This window comes from Camelus dromedarius, chromosome 24 (genome assembly GCF_036321535.1).
Source record: "Camelus dromedarius isolate mCamDro1 chromosome 24, mCamDro1.pat, whole genome shotgun sequence".
In the NCBI taxonomy this organism is placed as follows: domain Eukaryota; kingdom Metazoa; phylum Chordata; class Mammalia; order Artiodactyla; family Camelidae; genus Camelus; species Camelus dromedarius.
The window spans coordinates 7,551,913-7,564,646 of record NC_087459.1 but is presented as its reverse complement, the minus strand read 5'-3'; the positions used below and the strand labels follow the sequence as shown (position 1 = coordinate 7,564,646).

Sequence of the window (12,734 nt, the reverse complement as noted above, 5' to 3'; positions counted from 1 at the left end):
AGGGACCTCCCTGGAGGACGAGACATCAGCATGGTTGTGCATGTGCGGGCTGGTCACCATCTCCCCGGCAGGGCTGCTACAGCAGGGCCAGGCCCAGACCGAGGACTACTTGTGCTGGGAGGAAAAGAGGTGTTTCAGAGGGTCAGCCACTGGCAACTAGTTCCATATACGTGTGTCTCTTCTCTGTGGGTCCTTGTACAATATGATTTGGTGACCACAGTGCCGTTCAGTATATGAAGAAACACTTGTGATATTTTAACATTGGTTTTAAGCAACATGCACTGTATTCCATTTTGCTTCTTTAAAAATCTGTCAAATCTGTTTTGAAATCTGAGAGCAAGGTATTAACCAGGTTTATCTCTGGGTGAGCAGACAACTTTATTCTTCTTTCTAGTTCTGATCTATCTTCACTGAACACTTCTGCCTTCAGTTAAGGGTCAATATGTTAGTTTTAACAAAATGAAATAAAAATGAACATATATGAGCAGGACTCAGACATGAGGAGCCGGTGTTCATGGCAGGCTTCTGAGAACCCTGGGCAGTTGGGTGGGGGGGTCTTGAGGCCAAGGGACTTGCTGGCCAGGTGCTCAGGTGGGAGGAGTGCCTCTGCCCGTGGAAAGGCGCTTCCTTCTCTGGGAGGGGTCTCAGTGAGCTGTAGGTGGAGGCAGAATGCAGGCAGGGTTCAGGCCCCATCTGGGTTGGGGGCTGTGGGGACCCAGTGTGCTGGGACTTGGGAGGGTGGAGGTCTGTGGTGGGTGGCAGGGTATTGAGCCACAGAGGAGGGGCCAGTTTCTGCCCAGTCTTAAAGTTGACCTGCTCTCTGCACTGCTGCCTGGCAGGAGGCACTGGCCAGGGTTCCTGGACCCACAGATGGTCCTGGAGACAATGCTTCTTGGAGGGCGCATCCACACCGTAGAGCAGACAGGGAGGGGTCATGATGGCCTCATGGTCTGAGCTTCGCTGATGTGCTGCTGCGGGCGGTGGGCCAAACAGGAGAGCGGCGGAGGGGTGCGACAGAAAGCTGCTCAAGACTTTCCCTTTTCTGTGCCCAGTGCTCGGCAGGTCTACAGACATGGGGAGGGGGTGTCACCGGGATCCAGCCAGGTGCTTGGCACTTCCTCAGGGCCTGGTGAGTTCAGTGTCCTTCTACCCGTTTCATTTGTGCTGTGTCTTGGGTTTTGTATTTTTTGATGGCAAGAAATGTCCTTTCATCTGAGGAAGAGCTATTTGATCTGCCTCAAGAAAGGCAGCAGGGCTTGGAGGATGAAAGCAGTGACACAGGAAACAAGACCTGATTCTGGTCGCGCCAGCGGACTTCTCCAGGCCTCGTACTCCTCTGGACTCTCGGTGGCCCGGCCCCTTCTTCCTACGATTCAAGTCTGCGTGTGTGGTTTTGTTGAGAGGCTCACAAGAAGGTCTTGTCACATCGGTGTGTCTCAGGTTCTAATTTGGTGAGAAGCGCTGGCTGTTGCAGGATGGAGGGGGTGGTCTCACCCTAGTTCATTTGCACGTGACAGCAGGACAAGTGTCAGCCTTGCAGCATAAACACTAGGACACCATTTTCAGTGTTGAAATTCTGGCCCCTGCCCCCCGACCATTTGGTTCAGGACCCGGGTTCAGGACAATTGATACCACTGGACGTTTGGGTGGGTGCACCCTCTTTTTTATGTGAACATTGAACTGGAGCAGAACATTCTCTTTGAGGATGTGGCCATCTGCACCTGGATCCTGGGTCCTGCTTTTCTTCCCTCCTGCCCTACAGAACGCCCACGCTCTGGGTCAGCTGCACTGCATCAGGCGTGTGGAGCCAGGGTCTCTGCCCACATCCCGCTTTACCTCAGGCTATGGTTAGAGGACCTCTGGGTCCAAACAGTCAGAGAAGCGTCTCAGCCCTATTTCAGCTTCCAGTTCTGAGCCTCCTTGGGAAACCAGTCACTCGGAAAAACACATCTCCTGTCTTGTCCTGGAAAAGAGTTGTAATTGTTTTTAGAGTTATGCCTGAGTGGTTTGATCAGACTCAACCGCTGCAGGCGGGTCACCCCAGCTGCCAGGATGATGACTTACAGCTGTTCTGATGGCTTCTCCTGTAGAACTCATGCTCATTCTTTTGAGTTTTTTTTTTTAATTTATCTTCTGTGTCCCTCCAAAATGGTTAATGATTTTCTCCAGAAAGCTTTTAAATACGTATTTTGAAGACTTTTCCCCACATACACTGTAAGTTTGGCTTCTAGAACAAATGGCAGCGTAAAGAGCAGCGTTTCACAATTTGCTTACGTTTTGTGAGAGCGCCAGCGGGCAGTTTGAAACGTCCAGGCAGAAGATGAGGGAATCCCTTGCTTGTTTGTTTTTCTTTAACTTTTGATTATGAAAAATTTCAAGCAAATGTGAAAGCAAAGAGAGTGACCTTATGTGCCCAGTGAGCCATCTAAGACGCCACCATCCTCAGGCACACTCTGGCCTTCCATTCACCGACTCCCCTTCCGCTCCTCTACTGAAGTAAACCCCGTACATTGTGTCACTTCGTTTAGAAATTCTTCATTGAACACCTCTAAAGGGTGGGGCCTTTAAGAGCAATGTAACTACAGTACCATCATGGTGCCTAAAAACTTAGGACCAGTTCTATCAGGTATTTAGTCAGCGTTCCAATGTTGCCGGTTGTCTCAAACAAATGCCCTGTCTATAGTCAATCTGTCCAGATGAGGATTCGACACATTTCATTGATGAGCTCTGACACGAGCGTGTTGCAGTCAGGGAGCGCCAGGCTCGTGCTGCACGGGGCTAACTCCCTCCCCGGGCCCCCCACCGCCCAGGAGCTGGTTGGAGAGCACCAGACCACATCAGAGACTTTCTTGTTGCAGCCAGTCACGGGGCACAGCCTGCCTTTCCCCTCTGTGGTGGTAAGATTGCTGAGGGAAGGCCTTCCCAGCCTGCTCCATCCTTAGAAAGTCCCCACCAGCCACACCGCTGGGCCCCGGTAGCCTCGGTCGTTGCCTGAACTCACCCACTAGGGCCTGCAGGGTGCTGGTGTTCCAACTCTGTTGTTCTGCTTGCATTTGTTGTCTTGGATTTTTTTTTTTAATCAAAGTAATGTTTCTTCATCAACTCTTCAGTTGCTCTAAATGCAGTTTCTCTGGGGCAGTCAGAATAAACCCATCACCCTTTCCTTTACTTAATTTTCAGAAGGACTTGGTCCCAAGCATCCCAGAGGACTCCATTTAATGTCACTTCCAATCACTCTGTTAACGCCTTAAATTCAGTAGCTGAGCTCATTTTCTGTAGATTCTCTTGTGGGTTTTTTTCCTATTGTTTTTTAATTTCTATGTAGACAGTCATATTTTTTTTCTCACTTCAAACCTTAAACTTTTATTTCTTTTTCTCATTATTGCAGTAGCTAGGACCTCCACTACAGTGTTGAATAGGACTTTTAAAATCATTTATGAAAAATTTCAAGCGTACAGAGAAAGTTTAAAGAATTATATAGTAAAAAAAACCTATCTCTGGACCCACCTAGATTCTACAGTTTATATTTTACTAGTTTGTTATTTAGCTAATTTATTTAACTCTCTACCCGTCAGTCCATCATATATTTTGATGGATTTCAAAGTAAATGCCAGATATCAGTGCCTCTGCCCCTAAAAAGATTCAGTGTGCAGGCTGTTAACAAGAGCTCAGTGTATGTTCAGGTATTTGCCTTGACAAAGAATTCACCCACAATGAAATGTGCAGATCATAAGTAGATGTTGTTAGTTTTGACAGATGCATGTGCCTGGGTAATCCAAACCCTCATCAATGCACAGAGAATTACCATCACCTCAGGAAGTCCCCTTGTGCTCTCTCCCAACTAGTCACCACTCCCATTTAGGTAATGGGAAAAGGTAAGACTGAATCTGTTCTATTCTAAGGTTGAGTCTGGGTAAGAACTCACAGGACTTTTGGTCCCCACCTGATGCTCCCTGTGAGGAGGGAAGGTTTGCTTCGTGCCAAGCTCCTCCAATAACTTCCCAGAGGGCCTGCTCAGTTGATCCCACTCCGCAGGACCCTTGTGTCCTGTCCTTTCCACATGAGATCCTTGGTTTCAGTGGCTGGTGGGGAAGGACAGAGTTAATGGTGTGAATGGCAGCTAGAGTATTCTGGAAAATGAAATGAAAATGCCTGGAATGAAAGCAGATCTTACTTAATGTTAGACAAGTTTCTCCTGCTTTCTCATCCATAGGCCACAAGGTTTTTTATAATGATGGGTAATATTTTTTCCATTCATTGTTGTTAGTATAAGGACTTAGGTCAAAGTCTTACCTCTTTGATTTATGTCCAAAAGAAAATGGTCTGTTTTTATCGAGTGCCTTTTCAGCATGTTCTATGACAGATAGCATTCTGCCTTTGCCTTGCTTAGACAAACAGCCTGATAGAGGCTGCTAATAGAGATTAGTGATTCTTCCCTTCACACCTGTACTGGGATCGCCAGAATGTTCTTGGATTATGCTCAACTTCCTCCTCATGCAGGCAGTTTAGGTCTCTTGTTGTCTAAAAAGCTTCTGGATTCCTGGCTCCCATCTCGGAGCAGACAGCCCATCAGGATCAAGACTGCGTTTGGTTCACTGACTTCTCACTTCCATTGTTTCTGACGAGGAGTCGGCTGCTATTCCTCATGTCAGCTCTCTGAATGTAATGTCTTTTCTGGCACTGCTTTGGAGGTCCTGCCTTTGGTTTACAGCAGTTTGACTATGATGTGCCTACACGTGGCATTTTGGAAGAATATTATCCTGCTTATGATTCCCTAAGGTTTTTGAATTTGTAATTTATGTCTTTTATCAAATTTGAATAATTTTTGCCAGTATTTTTTACAAAGTTTTTTTATGCCCCATTTCTTTCTCCTCTCCTCACATTCCAATTACACATATGTTTGAACTTTTGATGTTATTCCACCAGTTCCTGGAAGTCTGTTCTTTTGTTATTCAATTTTTAAGTCTCTTTTCTTTAGCTTGAATAACTTTGAACTCTCTTCGTGTTTACCACCTTTTTATTCTCTGTTCTCCAATCTGCTATTAAGCTCATCAAGTAGAATTTAAATTTCAGATATTTTTCACTTCTGGAATTTTTTTTAAATTTTATTTTATTGAATTATAGTTTCACTTCTAGAATTTGTTTTTTTTTTTTTTTTTTGTATAGTTCTGTTTCTCTTCCAAGTTCTCTTATCTGTTTATGTCTTATGATCATATTTTCATTTACATCCTTGAACATACTTATCATGGACGCTTTGCCTTGTCTGCTTGGAGCTTGTGTCCTGGATGTAGAAGGAATGGAGAACAGGAGGAAGTGAAATAAGCAGTGTGTGGGCTTGGTGAGTGCTGTTGGGAGGCAGTGCCAGGGTGGACTGAAGCCTAGTTGCAAACATTACATCTACGAAGGCCTTCCTGAGAAGGTGGTGTCTGAGCAGACACTTGACCCGAGGGCAGTCGGGACGGGCACTGGGGGCAGAGATCTATGGGGCCTGGGTTTGCCTGCCAGGAAGGAGACCCCAGGGCAGAGCAAGTGGGTGAGGCAGTCAGTGGGGCACTGGTCAGCTTCACCCTCTCTACTGTGGGTCACTCATGGTATTTTCCTGTGATGATATGCATCAGCTGACTCACCTGAAACCTGATCCTCTCCTGTACACCAATCCTTCTGGAAACTTCTGGTGGCAACAAGGACATGGTGCCTGAGGTCATCACTACCCATCCCGGGGTCACTGAGCCACCACACAGACCCTGATTGAGACTGTGGCTGCCAGAATTGCCTACTGGGTCCTGGTTCGGTGGCCAAGATGCCTGCCCCTCCCCTCCTCATCCTCGTGGGGTGTTCACACTGCCCATTGTAGGCCTGTGGGGTGGGGTGCCCATCACACTGACCTTCCTGGAGGGCCAGAGACAACCAGCTTCCCAGGGCTATGAAGCTGTGATCACTTATTTTCAGGCATGGGGACAAACAGAGGTGTGGGGAGGGAAGGACGAACACTGGTGTTTCCCTGGCACTGACCCCCAGTCTAAGTGAGGCAGAGGCCTAAGGGCTGCCATGACCTCTGACCTGACCGCCTACCGGGTGGAGAAGTGTGCGTAATTCCCTCCTTTCCAGATGAGCTGACCCTCCCCGTCATTTCTGACAGTCCGAGTGTCTGTGTAGTAACTAGACACGCCGGCCTCTCCTGCAAGCGAGGCCCACCCTCCCTTGTGTGATGGGCCTGCTGTGGGCAGCAGGGAGGACGCTGGCACCGTGTTCACAAGTATATGGAGACACTTTCGAGAAGCTGTGGGTAAAATGGGTCATCCTCCAAGGTTAAGAGGAGTGAGGGTGACCCCCACTCTCACAGCACAAGGTTGTGGGGAGGGGGCAGAAGCTCACCCTTCTGTGGTACTGGGATGGGCTGGCCACTCTGTGCAAGGCCTGTGGACACACGTGCCTCCTGGGTTGACCAAGAGCAGGGTCCAGATCTGCCCTGACCATGTCCAGCTGTGTTTCAAGCTCAAGCGTCCCACATGGCCAGGGTCCTGGACAGCACAGGCAGAAGCCAAATCAGAACATCCCGTCATCACAGGCAGCCCTGGGACAGCACTGCCTGGCGTCTCATTAGGAGTCTGACAAGGCACTTTGCGACGAGCTTCAGCTAATTTTCATGCACAGAAAACAAAGACAAAGAAGTAGTAAGGCCCTGTGCCCTTCAGCCTGATATATGTTAAATATTTGGAATATATTAATCCTGAAAAACCTTTGTTGCCAAGTCTCATTTCCGTTGACAGGAAGCATTCTTGTGTTTATCCCAAACCAATAAAGCCAGCTAAGGTCATTACTATGGATTTTGTTTTCAGGCTAGCTAGTGACACCTGTGTGGATCTGAGCAGCAGGGGACACCTGGGGCTCTGAAGTCTAGTTGCCACAGCAACTGAGTATTATCCAGCACCGTGACCAAGTGCAGTGGGAGGAGGGCTCCTGTGTGGGTCACCAGGTCACTTCCTATTGCCTGCAGTGCCTAAGGACATCCTTAAGACATAGACTGGCAATTTTCTAAATGCTTCCTAATTGGTAGCATGCGATTTACAATGATTTTATTTAGAGCGTGAAGCCTTTAATGAACTCTTTCAGAAATACTTACTTGCTGGAAAATGCGCTCCCGTTTACCATCTAATCTCTGGTGTAAATCCTCATGTGCCTGAGAAGTGACCAGGAGACTGGGCAGATGGGGCTTGTGTCCTAAGAGACTTGCCCGCCTCATGCCGGTTCTGGAGGATTCCTAGGGGCAGGAGGCACAGGAGGCTCTAGACCAGGCCCGGCAGGAGATGAGCAGAAGCTCTCACGGGGAGGTGGCCGCATCTCTGGGGCGGGGTTGGTGTTAGTATCTCCTGGGCCCTGAGGACAGTGGAGGACGGGCCCCAGTCTCTCCTTACAGCGAGGACAACTCTGCCAAGCAGTTCTGACGAGCGGAAGGGGTGTGTGGACTTGGGCAAGCTGATGCCCTCCCCTCCCCGTGCACATGCAGCCATCCTGGCTGTGGCTGGGGGCCTGGTGACTGTTAGGAGGGGGATGTAAGGCTGCAGGCCGGGTGGGCTTCCTGACCTTACAGTAGCCCAATGCCCCTTCCAGGTGAAGGACAGGTGGATTTTGTCTGAAGGAAAACCTCCCTTTTTTTTTTTTTTTTTTTTTTTTAAACCTGATCTCATGTTGTGCTTTGTCTCAACCAAAGAGGAAAGTGTCTCAGCCAGTCTGGTGGAGTGTGCCCTTCTGGAGAGCAGTGTCTGTAGCAGTCACCTGGCAGCTTGTGGCTCTCCCAGATCCTGTCTGGGTGACAGGTGGGCTGGCGGTTCAGGGACAGTATCTCCCTCCACTCCTGGCTGCTGTGCGGTCCCTCCCCACCCAGGCCCAGCTCTCAGGGAGACACAACACAGCAAGGCCTGTCCTTTTCTCCATAATCTGTGGCTCTGCACCAGTGGGAGTCAGGGCACCAGCTGGCTTGAGGGAGTGAGCTCCAGGCTTGTCCAGTGCGGGGTCACCTCCACACGCAGCTGACCGTCTGTGCTCTCGCAAGACAGTTTTTCTCAAGTGGAATCTCCCTTATACACCGAGTGGCAATAGTAAGAACTCTCAGGCCCAGCTCTGCGGAACAGGAGTGTCATGAGGGAACACAGTAGCAGAAGCAGGACCGGACTTGTCAGGGTTTGTGGAGGGCGCATCCTGTACCCCTGGACCTTCTGCCCAGAAGAGGGGCCCTTTCTCCACCTGCCACTTGAGCCCAGTCCAAGGTCGGCCGCTTCTGTGGAGCTGGGACTTCTCAGGTGTTGATCACTCACAGAAGTCACTTTACTGGACCTCGACGGCCGGAGATGTTCCAGTAACTCGGGCCTCACATGTTGAGTACAGACCCAAGCTTACCAGCCCAGAGTCTACACTCCTCTCCCGCTGCCTGAGGTCGGCAAGCGGCAGCAGGGAGTGGGTAAACAGCACCTGGTGGGTGTCACAGCAGAGGGAATTGGGGCTGCCTCCATGTCCCACCACTGCTGACCATGTTTTCTGCCTGGGCTTCCCTCCCAGCCCTCCCCCAGTGCCGCCACTGGCCCACTGATCCAAGCATGTGGCCACTGTGAGGTCCTGCGGATGCCGTGAGCAGGATGCAGAACCTCACAGTGGTTCTGCCAGGGCCAAAGTCTAAGTCATCCCTCCAGACGGCACCCCTACTGCTGCCCCACACCTCGTTCTTTGGTCTCTGAGCCCCACCTGCCCATGGCTCTAGCTGCGCTTAACGGTGGCATGCTGGCGACAGAGCAAGGTGTTGGCACCTGTGGGGACACGGTGGCCCCAGAACTGCATCTGGGCACTTTCTTGTCCCCAAGGTGTAAAACTGCCCTTTGCCACCAGTGACTGCAAAATGGGCTGGTGTGACAGAGACATACCCTTTACAGACAGAGTGACTTAGAGCTGCAAGTGCTCCCCAGGGCAGCTGGGGGCGGGGCTGGCTCAGGCGAGTGACAGCCCATCAGGAGGGAAGCGCTCTCTCCTTTTCCCATTTTTAACCATGAAGCTAATGGGTTTCCTGCTCATAACGGGGATGGTGCTGTCATCTTTGAAGAATCCACGCCTGCGACACTTAATTATTCTCTCTAAGTAACTGAGAGTTTCGAGGAGGTTGTGAGGCCTCAGTTGGTATCAGAGTGGCCATCAGGTGGTCTCCGCCACGGAAACCTTGTTTTAGTCCACATTTCTTCCCTGGTCAGCAGCAGCTTAGCCTGTGCAGCCTTGACTCTGGGTGACCACAGTGCCTGGCACCTGGAGAGCCTGCTCTGAGCCTCCTCGTCAGCCGGAGTGGGTGCACCGGCTTCCCCGTCCAGAGCAGACAGTCAGTGAGACTCCCCCACGAGGAGTGGCCAGGCCCATCCCGCGTCCATCTTGAGACGCAGCACCCGCTTCCCGTTGACTGAGTGCTTCATGTCGCCAGGCCTCCTGGAGGGGGATTCTCTGATCTTCCTAGGCCCCCAAGGAGAGAGCCGAACGTCAGCACCACGTGTAGGCGGGAGTAGTTGGGGAGCAAGTGTCTGAGCTGCGTGGAGGAGCAAGGGAGTTGCGAGTCACAGGTCAGACCCAGAGTCCAGATTCAGCACATCGTGGGCCTTCCTCAGACTTGGCGTGCAGCTCTGGCAGACACGAGCCATGTGTCCTGGGCCGTGGGTTCAGAAACACAAGCCAGAAGGAGGAGAGCAACGAGTGTCCACCAGCTCCACCCGCTTGAGTCTGCTTGGCCGCGGCGGGTCTAGCCTGCAGGCACCCAAGCTGCACATAGACAGCAAAGTAAAGGGCTGTGGCCACCCTCAAACCTGGAGGCCACCGACCACGGCCAGCCCCTAGCTCTGTTCAGGGTGGGGCTGGGCGACCCTGCACGTCCCCAACGGCCCATTCCGCCCTGCTGCCTGTGGGGGGCAGTCCCTGGAGACAGCTGGCAAGCTGGAGGCCGCCCACACCTGTACCTCAGCCTAAGGCCACCCCTCTGTCCAGCGTGGAGGGCAGGGCACTGGTCCTCAGCCCCTGGGGTGTCGCTTCCATTCATGTGGTTGCTCCCCAGATAAGGCTGGTCTAGGCTGGTTTGCGTTACTGGAAAAAGAGCCAGTAGCCACAGAGGCGAGAGTTCCAGCAGCAGGCGAGTGTGGCTCCTGGGCGCTGGCTCACTGTCACCCCAAAGCCACTGGTGGGATGCCCCCTCCCATGGGTGGAACCTCCTGGGCCCCCATGAAGGGGCCAGATGCTATCCCTCCGGAGAGGTCCGTGCACAAGCGCGCATCTTGGCGGAGGGCTCAGCATTTCCTCAGCACCACCCAGCAGCACCCGCATGTTTGTTTTTCTGGCCCATAGAGAACAATGGTGCTCCTTGTGCCGGCAGCGCAGCTGCTGACACCCGCGGGACCCCAACAGAGGAAGCAGAGCAGGTGGGTGCAGGCCACCCTCTCCTCCCCAGCGGTGCCAGCGAGCGCTGGTGGCTGGAGGGGCGGCCAGTGAGGAGGCAGCCTCAGCTTTGGCCTGGAAAACAGCTCTGGTGAGCTGGGGGCGGGGTGGCGGGAGATGCACCCAGCAGGGTAAGGAAGGCTCCCCCAGTTCAGAAGGAGGCAGGAGGGCCAGGTGACATGTATATCCCTAAGGTGACAGCAGGCCCAGCACCTGCTTCCCGGCATGTAGGCGGGTCTCTGGGCTCTGCCACTTGCATGTCACTTTGATTAGTGTCACTCACGCTGCACATTAAAATTCTGTGCACCACGTCTGTGCAGAGTGAGGTGACAGTGAAGGCAGGCCCGTGCTCTGGGGGCCGCTCCGCATGCCCACGTGGGGTCTGCTAGCTCTTGAGGGATTTCCAGGGAGCACGAGGGAGGCGGGGTCCCCATGCCTGCGGCAGGCAATTGGGGTGTTCCAGCCATGCTTTCTCCGTAGTCTGGCTCTGCCCGGGACACCCGTGTCCACCTGCCCTACTTGTGCAGCCATGTGGGCCTCAGGCATGGGCCTTGTGGCCCCTGAGTTTTCTCACAGCCAAGTAGAGAAGGGGTCGGAACAAGTGACTTTTGAGGTACTTTCTCAAAAGGTGGAAGTTTGTGTACGGTCCACTCAGAGCCTTGATCGTCACTCCATGTTCTGCTCTCATAAAATCACATATGTAGTAAAGTGCACCCCATGTGAAAGGAGTCCAAATTTGATGAAGATGATCTCTCAGGATAAAACTAGAGAAGCTGTCACATGAGGAACTAAGTTCAGTTTTTCCTGTTGAGACAAGAAAGGTGAGTTTGAAGCATATTGTGACACAAAGGTTTCCCATCCCGTGAACAGGGAGGAAGGAGACGAAACAAGCGATGGGTGTGTTGTCTGAAGTCTTATAAACAAACCAAACACCGACGTTTCCTGCTTTCTGCCCTCGTGGTGTCTGAGGGAGGTCAGGTGTGTGCCCAGTGTTGGGCGGGGGCGTCCCACACACCAGGTCCCCACAGAAGGGTGGCCCCGACGCATCCCCGTCTCGGCTCTGCACTTCCCTCTTCTGTTGAGTGACAGCTGTGCTGGCAGGGCCCTCTCCCCCACCCTCAGTCGGGGCCTGGCCACAGCCTGGTGCTGCTGTGGGCTCTGGCCGCCGCCTCGCTTGGCTCCCTCCTCAGGGCACCCCTGTCCAGGCTTATGTCTGCTTCAGGAATCATCTTCAGATGGGTGCAGAGTACACTGTGGCGGCCCCAGAGCACCCAGCACAGATGCATGTGGCTCAGCAAAGCAGCAAGTCCCTGGAGACGCTAGCTGGGCGATGGTCCACCTGTTGATGTCGCCTGTCAGCGCTGGTGTCACTGCTGCTCCCAGGCACTGCTTTGCTGCAGACTCACCTGTTTCTCTCCAAATGAAGAACTGATTTGGAACTGGGTTTCAGAAATCCACAGAGCATCCAAGAGTAAATGATATTTCTACCTCGACATTTTATTATGAAAAATCTCAAATACAGAAAAGTGTCAAATAGTTGTACAGTGAAAACCCACAAACTACCACCTACATCCTGTGAGGCTGGTCCTTTGCCCTACCGGCTTCTCACGTGTCTGCTCATTCCCCATCTCAGCATTCGCTGCATCTCAGAGTAAGTTGCAGATGTCAAAATTTGTACATCCAGCCCTAAACACTGAAATGCACAGACCTGAGGGTATCTTTGGTGAGTCCTGGCCAGTGCACCCCCACTGAGGGTGCAGACACCACCCCCCGCCTGCCCCAGGCAGCCATGTTCCAATTTCTTCCACCTGCATCGGTGCAGCTTGTTCTGGAACCTCCATCCATAGAACCGTAGTGTGTGCCATTGTCTGAAGTGTCTTTGACATACCAGAATGTTTTTGAGGTTCGTCAGTATGGGAGTGAGAGGAGGTTGTGCAGGCTCCTTCCAAGGCGGCTTGACACGGCCTGAGACCAGCTCCGTGTTCCAGGTGTTGCGGTGTGAGGGGCGTCTCCACGTGGGGGCGAGAGCTCAGTGTTCCTCACGTGCACTTCCCAGCAAGGGGCATGACTGGCCCCCCACGTCCAGCAGAGCCTGGGCGGGGCAGGCGGGGCGGCTTCGCTAGGAGTGAGGCGCTTCGCTAGGCAAAGGGCTTGGTGACTGTGCACATTTGGCTCCACACCTGCACCTGCTTCCCCTGCCCCCTGGGCCACAGCCTGCTCTGTGCTCAGAACCTCCCGTCCAGGTCATCCAGCCTCCTCAGTGCCTGTGTCCACCCTGA

At 52.4% G+C, this 12,734-nt stretch overlaps 1 protein-coding gene across 3 annotated transcripts in view; it reads left to right on the top strand.

Moving 5' to 3' along the window:
* Positions 1-12,734, top strand: part of LMF1 (lipase maturation factor 1) — an 83,488-nt gene that overhangs the window by 29,275 nt on the left and 41,479 nt on the right. The window lies entirely within an intron of this gene.